Below are 8942 nucleotides of genomic sequence, written 5' to 3' on the forward strand. Positions count from 1 at the left end.
GCCCTCAGCTACTCGGATGCCACCTGGACTTATACGAGAGGTGCAGAGCAGGAGTTCTGGCTAGCAATGGGGCACGACAGTATAAAAGTCTTAAGGCCGATGGTCACGGTACAGAAAAGGATAGGCAAAATACGTGGTCAAACTTGCAGGGTCGAGGCGGGCGGATAACTAGGATCGTCAGGCAGGCAAAGGGTCAAACCGGGTAAACAATCAGACGGATGAGGCAGAAACAGTAGTCGGGAACAGGCACGGATCAGGATACGGAATAATCGGAATCGTCAAAGCCAGGCAGGGTCAAAACAGGAACAAACAGAAGCTTACAGCACAAATTCAGGCACCAGGAGTAAACCTATCACGGGCAATGAGTAACAAACGAAAAGCCCTTTAAATAATTCAAATTTGGCGCCATTGCGCGCTGACGTCATGCGCATGCGTCATGACGTCATCCGTCAGCGCGCCTGCGCCTTTAACAATGCGGAAGTGCGCGCGCTCGCACACTAAGAAGGAGCCGGCTTAGAGAGAAACCGGCGCGGCGGGCGTCCCCGCCGATGGCAGCGCGGCGGGCGTCCCCGCCGCGCTGGTAAGTTCTTTTTTATTACATTACCCCCCTCTCTAGGGGGGGCCACTGGACCCCCAGGTTTTTCAGGAAACCTGGCATGAAATTGCCTCCGAAGGCGGTCAGCCTTGATGTCATCTACTGACACCCAAGAATTCTCTTCAGAGCCATAACCCTTCCACCTGACCAGATACTGGAGCCGACCACGCACCACACGAGAGTCCAGAAGCTCCTGGACCTCAAACTCGGACTGCCCGTCAACCAATACTGGGGGAGGAACAGGTAATACACGGACCTGAGGAGCTGGCTTTAAAAGAGAAACATGGAAAGAATCAGAAATCTTAAAGGTTTGTGGAAGTTTAAGACGAACAGAAGAGGGGTTTATAACCTCAGTAATAGCATAAGGACCAATGAATCTAGGCCCCAACTTAAGAGAAGGGATTCTCAACTTAATATTCTTTGTGGATAGCCAGACAGAATCACCAACTTGATAGTGGGGAGCCTCCCTGCGAGATCTGTCAGCAGATTTCTTTTGGATCGCAGTGGCTTTAGAAAGAGAATCATGAACATCAGACCAAATCTTAGCAAACAAACTAATCGAGGAATTAACAGAGGGCACAGACGACAATGAACCGGAAAACGAAAATGCTTTTGGGTGAAGACCATTAACAATGAAAAAAGGAGACTGACCAGTAGAGGAGTGAGTGGCGTTATTATACGCAAATTCTGCCCAGGGTAATAGCTCCGCCCAAGAGGACTGGTTGTTAGCCACATAACACCTCAGGAATTGTTCAAGTGACTGGTTAACTCTTTCAGTTTGGCCATTAGTCTGAGGGTGATATGCGGTGGAAAAAGATAATTCAATCCCCACCAGAGAACAGAATGCTCGCCAAAACTTAGAAACAAATTGCACTCCTCTATCCGAAACAATGTTAATCGGAAATCCATGTAACTTAAAAATATTAGACACAAACAAATCAGCCAAGGATTTAGCGGAAGGGAGGTGTGGGAGGAGAATGAAGTGGCTCATCTTACTAAACCTATCCACTACCACCCAAATTACAGTCTTCCCTTGGGACGGAGGAAGATCTACAATAAAATCCATCGAAAGATGGGACCAGGGTCTGTCAGGGATTGGCAGTGACCTTAACAATCCCTGTGAAAGGTTTCTGGACGACTTAGATCTATGACAGACAGAACATGAATTAACAAAGGCTTTGACATCTCGAGTGAGAGAGGGCCACCAAACACTACGAGACAGGAGAGACATGGTCTTGGCAATGCCAGGGTGCCCCGCCATTTTGGAATCGTGAGCTTCTTTTAACACCTGTTCTCTGAGATTCTCAGGAACAAATAGCCTCCCGGAGGGAGTCCCAACTGGGGCAGAAGACTGAACTGTGGATAAAAGGTTGATGAGATCAACCCCCAGAGCTGCCACAATCAACTCACCCGGAATAATGGGTATGCACTCCCTAGGGTCAGGAGGATTAGCTTCAAAACTCCTAGAGAGTGCATCAGCTTTAGTGTTTTTGGAGCCAGGCCTATAAGTAATAGAAAAATTAAACCTGGAGAAGAATAGAGCCCACCTGGCCTGTCTAGGGTTCAACCGTTTGGCCGATTCAATATATAATAAATTTTTATGATCCGTAAACACAGAAACAGCATGTTTAGCCCCCTCTAGTAAGTGCCGCCATTCCTCAAAGGCCCACTTAATTGCTAACAGTTCTCTATTACCAATATCGTAGTTGGCTTCAGAAGGGGAAAATTTTTTAGAGAAAAATGCACAAGGATGCAATTTGTTAGTCAGAGGGTGCCTTTGAGAGAGAACCGCCCCTGCCCCAACCTCAGAGGCATCAACCTCAACAATGAAGGGTAGGGCAGTATCAGGATGACGGAGAATGGGGGCAGACACAAATTCTTTCTTAAGAAAATTAAATGCTTGCACAGCTTCTGAGGACCACAAGCTGGGATCTGCTCCCTTCTTAGTAAGGTCAGTGATAGGGGCCACAATCAGGGAGAAATTTTTAATGAACTGACGATAATAGTTAGCGAAACCTAAAAACCGTTGGGTAGCACGTAGGGAAAGAGGTTGCATCCAGTCAAGAACAGCTCTTACTTTCTCTGGATCCATTTCTAGACCCTTACTGGAAATATGGAACCCCAAAAATTGAACCGAATTAACCTCAAAGGTGCATTTTTCAAGTTTCGCGTACAAATTATTCTCCCTTAATCTTTGTAACACCACTTTAACATGACTACGATGGTCCCTCAGGTTAGAGGAGAATATCAGAATGTCGTCCAGATAGACCACTACGAACACCCCCAGCAGATCCCGGAAAATATCATTGACAAATTCCTGGAAAACTGCAGGAGCGTTGCAAAGACCAAAAGGCATAACTAAATATTCGTAGTGGCCATCCCTTGTGTTAAAAGCGGTTTTCCACTCGTCCCCTTCCTTGATACGAATAAGGTTGTAAGCACCTCTAAGATCAAGTTTAGTATAGATGTTAGCACCCTTAACGCGATCAAAGAGCTCAGAGATTAGTGGAAGGGGATAGCGATTCTTAATAGTAATCTTGTTAAGCCCCCTATAGTCAATACAAGGGCGAAGACCTCCGTCCTTCTTGCCCACAAAAAAGAATCCAGCACCGGCAGGGGAATTCGAGGGCCTAATGAACCCTCTTTCTAAATTCTCCGAAATATACTCTCTCATTGCCTGGGCCTCGGGCAATGAAAGGGGATAAGTTCTCCCTCTGGGGGGAGTAGAGCCAGGAATGAGGTCAATTGGGCAGTCATAATGTCTATGAGGTGGTAGTGTTTCGGCAGCTTTCTTTGAGAATACATCAATATAGTCTTTATAAGCTGCAGGTAACCCCTCCAAGGACGTGACTGCCATTATAGGGGAAATACACGAACCCCTACAGTTAGGTCCCCACTGAATAATTTCCCCAGATGCCCAGTCAATAGTGGGGTTGTGGGCCTGGAGCCACGGCAATCCTAAAATGAGCGGAGAGGTGGCACCCTTTATGATGAATAGTGCTAGCTTTTTACTATGAGAATTTATACTCAGAGAAAGAGACATAGTTTTCTCAGAAACCAATCCTGATCCTAAAGGTCTTTGATCTACTGCCATGATTTTCATGGGGGTACTTAAAGGAAGTAAAGGTACACCAAATTTGGCTGCAAAAGCAGCATCCAAAAAATTCCCCTCTGCCCCCGAGTCCACAAAAGCAGATACCTTGACTGAGCCCGTGGACCATGTTAGTTTGACCGGAATCAAAATCCTAGAGGCGGATAGGGGAGAGGAAACACTTGCACCCAAATGGAGCTCCCCTTCTCCATTTAGGCTTGGGAGTTTCCCGGCCTCTTAGGACATTGATTTAGGAAATGACCCTTCTCCCCACAGTATATACACAACCCTTGAGTACGCCTGCGAGCCTTTTCCTCAGGGGATAAGCGAGAAATGCCCAATTGCATGGGTTCTTCCTGAGGCAAAGGTACGGAGGGCCCAGCACATTCAAAATTAGACACAGCTTTGGAAGAGCTGAAAAAATTAGAACGAAGAGAGGAATTCCTCTCACCCCTTCTTTCCCTCTGTCTCCTATCTACCTGGATGGCTAAAGACATGAGGTCGTCCAGGTTAGAAGATAGGGGGTAGTTGACTAGACTATCCTTGATAGACTCAGACAGGCCTATACGAAACTGGCTGCGCAAGGCCATGTCATTCCAGCCAGTCTCTACTGCCCACCGACGGAATTCAGTACAATATACCTCTACATCCCGTTTCCCCTGACGAAGCCTACGAATCGCGGCATCGGCAGTGGATGCACGATCCGGGTCATCGTAGAGAATCGCCATGGAGTCAAAGAAACTATCTAAGGAAGAACGGGCTGGGTCAGAGGTGGACAATCTGAGGGCCCAAATCTGAGGGTCACCTTGAAGGAGGGTCATTACAAATCTTACTCTCTCCTCATCAGTAGAGAATGAATGAGGAAAGAAACTGAGATATAGTTTACAAGCCTCTTTAAATGTGAAAAATTTGGATCGATCCCCACAGAATTTTTCAGGGAAAGCAATCTTAGGTTCTTGGGGCTTAATGGTGTTACCCCACAAGTTAGCAGAACCTACCGGAGGAGAAGATGCAGGACTGGACCGCTGCTGTGGAGTTTCCAGTTTACGGGTCAGATTATGGAAACCCTGCAGGAGATAGTTTTGTTTCTGCTCCTGTTCCTCTAGGCGTTGAAGCAAGGTGGTCAGCAACGCTTCAGTGGTGGAGGAGGCAGATGGAGCAGCAGCAGCTTCGTGACCATAGTCTTCCATGGCCCGTGATAATGTCACGGTCGGCACCCAATACCAGAACAAGTGCCGAGCACCCTGGTCTCGGCTCGTGCTTCGCCAGTAGCGTGACCGCCTTTGGCTTCGGGAGGAGCCCTCAGCTACTCGGATGCCACCTGGACTTATACGAGAGGTGCAGAGCAGGAGTTCTGGCTAGCAATGGGGCACGACAGTATAAAAGTCTTAAGGCCGATGGTCACGGTACAGAAAAGGATAGGCAAAATACGTGGTCAAACTTGCAGGGTCAAGGCGGGCGGATAACTAGGATCGTCAGGCAGGCAAAGGGTCAAACCGGGTAAACAATCAGACGGATGAGGCAGAAACAGTAGTCGGGAACAGGCACGGATCAGGATACGGAATAATCGGAATCGTCAAAGCCAGGCAGGGTCAAAACAGGAACAAACAGAAGCTTACAGCACAAATTCAGGCACCAGGAGTAAACCTATCACGGGCAATGAGTAACAAACGAAAAGCCCTTTAAATAATTCAAATTTGGCGCCATTGCGCGCTGACGTCATGCGCATGCGTCATGACGTCATCCGTCAGCGCGCCTGTGCCTTTAACAATGCAGAAGTGCGCGCGCTCGCACACTAAGAAGGAGCCGGCTTAGAGAGAAACCGGCGCGGCGGGCGTCCCCGCCGATGGCAGCGCGGCGGGCGTCCCCGCCGCGCTGGTAAGTTCTTTTTTATTACACTTAGGTTAGTTGCTCTTTACTAAACAATTAATTATATGTATCATCACTATCATTATATGCAAAGATTGATTGTGTGTTTGGGAAATGAATCCCATAGTGAGGAATAAGACTCTAGAAATGTGTGTTCAAGGTATCATTTTGTCCCATGCAGCATGTGATTAAGAGAGCTTACTATTGTCCAGTGCCTTTATTTAAAGCAATAATTCAGATGGCAGAATTTTACAGAACTGGATATTCCTAGCTTTCTTACTTTTTAAATGATATGGGTGGACAAGAGTAATGAGGTAGAGAGTTTCCTGTGTGTACAAGGATATCCCTTAACCCATATTATTGCTCTATCATAAATTATTCTGATGGCTGTGGGCAATATTAATAATATGGTAGAGGGAATTAGGATTGGAATGGAAACAACTGATATATATCTCTGATCCCCCATTACCAAAAGCATGGATTTCCCTTTGCCAGATATGAGCAACTATCTGCCCATAGGACAGTGTGGCATTGGGTTCTTATTCAATTCGGATACCTATAAACGATGCACAGTGTAAGGACATAGGCAAAGTCACTTTCAGATAACTAGGATGGGATTCTTTCTTTGAAGGCAAAATTAAAATATTTGTGTAGCCATGTGTGATTCTGTTCAGGGGTGTAACCTCAAAACATATTGCTATATTCTTACTGCTACCTATCTGGAACTGCATATTTATTTTTGACATAACTTTATTCCCCACAGTTGGCCTGAATTGTACATTGATGTGCCTATCCTATGTTTTGCACAAGACTATGCTCCAACAGAGCATGTGAGATGCACCATAATTAAATATGGGGTTTTAATATGGAGTATATAGTAGCATCATGTATCCATTATACACTCTCACACATGCAATAAACATATGCTCGCCATTCTTTGATTATACCCACATATGCTCGCCATTCTTTGATTATACCCTAACAAGCTAGATAGGGATGAATGGGTAAAACATTTACAATTCCAAGAATCTTCACTTAAACAGAAAAAGAGCATTTTCTAAGAATATATAAGCCAGATTGATAGCCTCTGATATTTGTTAAATAAATGAAGGTCAATAGGGGTCATCTTAATAGTTCTGCCTCATGCAGAAATAATCAAGATAAATAGAAGAAAAATATAAAACATGACATGAGGGTCATAGTGCACGGCTGTAGTCAATTTTTTGTGCTTATTAACCCGCGCAAGCTGTGCAACATCTAACAATAAAGGAATGAAATATTTATGAGAATTATGTAAAGCAGAGCAAGCTACAGGGTGTAATGCCATGGCAAACTTTCCAATGTTTTATTGTTTATTTGAGCAGCAGCCAAGGAAGAAGAGATCTTGTAGATCTCCAAGATCTTGGGGGATCATGGAATTCATTTACCTTATCACTAATGAACAAGAGCCCTATCCATAAATATAGCTAGACATTTCTAGATGGATAATCTATGTTTTCTATCATATAATGCCTTATAAGGAATCCAGCACATTCCAAAACACCTAAGATGCCACTGACAAGAGCTTTGATAAAAGGCTACAAAGAATACTAAAAAATGCGCAACATGGAAAGGTGATAAAAGGAGTAGGAACAATTTTAAAGAAAGTTAACTAGCAACTTCAAAGGTAAAGACAACCTGTCATGTCCAAATCTACCTGCTGGGTTTACAGGGGAGAGTTAAGTTAGCCTAATAATTATGAGTTTGCACTTTGGTTAAATACAAAATAAAGACCCTTATGTGTTTATTTAGCAATTTTCGAGTTTGTGAATTTGACATTGTTTTTTAAATTCAAATAAACTCACATTTTGAATTCTTGCTTATTTATTAATAAGGAATACTCTTTCAAATAAAAAAAACTTGAATATCTCGAAAATCTCATATTCAAAATATGCCTGACTTTGCCTAGGACAACTCCCATTGACTTCTACATGAACTTGCAAGCTTTTAGATGACAAAGTTCGAGTTTTTATTTGTTTTCCCTTAATAAATATCAAATATTAGAGTTTTTCACCATAATCTGAATTGATTTTTGGTGCTAAAAAACTCGAATAATGAATAAAAAATCAAACTCGAATGTTGATAAATCAACCTCTTAAACTGCACCCACAATGATAGTGCAGAGTTGCAAAGTGTTGATATTACATGGAATGATCTCTTGTTGGAGTTGCAGTCCAGTAACATATATGTAAACTTTATGCAATGATATTTAGCTGAAAGTTCCAAAGAAGTTGGTAATTCGGTGGTTAAATGTATGATGGAAGTTATTATTCTACAATCATCCACCAAACATAATATTTATCCTAGGTAGATTTTGTATCATAGGTTAGACAATGCCTAAACATTAACCTACTAACATGGAACCATGAGGAAAACTAATTGGATTCATACATAGTACTTTTATCTTGAGGAGAGAAAGGAATGTAACCAAAATCCCACCCAATCTGGACAGGCAGAACCAAAGTCATGTCAAAGAAATTGCCTCCATGCTCATAGGAAGCCCTAAAAGCTACAGAAGTGCAAGGAATATACAGGAATATAACTATAATGCTAATTTACAAATCTCAGTACATTAGGGTTCATTAAAATGCCCCAAGTGTGAAAAGTGCAAAATATGCTGCAATTGGGCACTATGTTCACTGTATGGGGCACTGAACAATTTGCCATCCTGACTGGAACATTGCCTACATTAGTCAGTGCTCAATTTAAGAGAGGTGGGGGGAAGGCACATAAGAACTAAGGGGAATGTTCTTGTTCCCCTCCCCCTGGTCTTAAATGACTCCTTTTGCCTCCTGCTTGACTTAATATAGGCAGCAGCTCTGCACATCTCAAAAAAACTATGGACCCAGTAAAGAATAGACCTGAAACTGCAAATTTCAAAATTTTTCAAGAAAAACAATATTGTAAACATGCGTATATGTTTCAGGCAGCTCCTATTCAGTGTACAAAATGCTCACAAACCCTTATTGTTATTCTTTATTTATACTGTGCCAACATATTCTGCAGCACTTTACAAAGCTCCCTGTGGAGCAATACTACAAATGAAGGTCCTTATGTCATTCATTAGCAATATGTCCAATTTTATCAGGAGCCAGTTAACTTGTCTGTATGTTTTTAGAGTGGGAAAGGCAGCTGGAGTACTCAAAGTAAGGTTCTTGCAGATAGAGCCCTGACTGAAATGCACCTAGGACCCCAGTGCTGCAAGGCAGCAATGCTACCCGCAGCACCACCAAGTCGTCCCTATTCACCCACATTTACAGTTAGCAGAGATGATAGCAGCAGCAAATCAGTACCACCCAACAGTAAAGCTAACAATTAAACTAATTCTATATTTCAGGGTATATTTAC

This window comes from Xenopus tropicalis, chromosome 7, assembly GCF_000004195.4.
Source record: "Xenopus tropicalis strain Nigerian chromosome 7, UCB_Xtro_10.0, whole genome shotgun sequence".
Lineage (NCBI taxonomy): Eukaryota > Metazoa > Chordata > Amphibia > Anura > Pipidae > Xenopus > Xenopus tropicalis.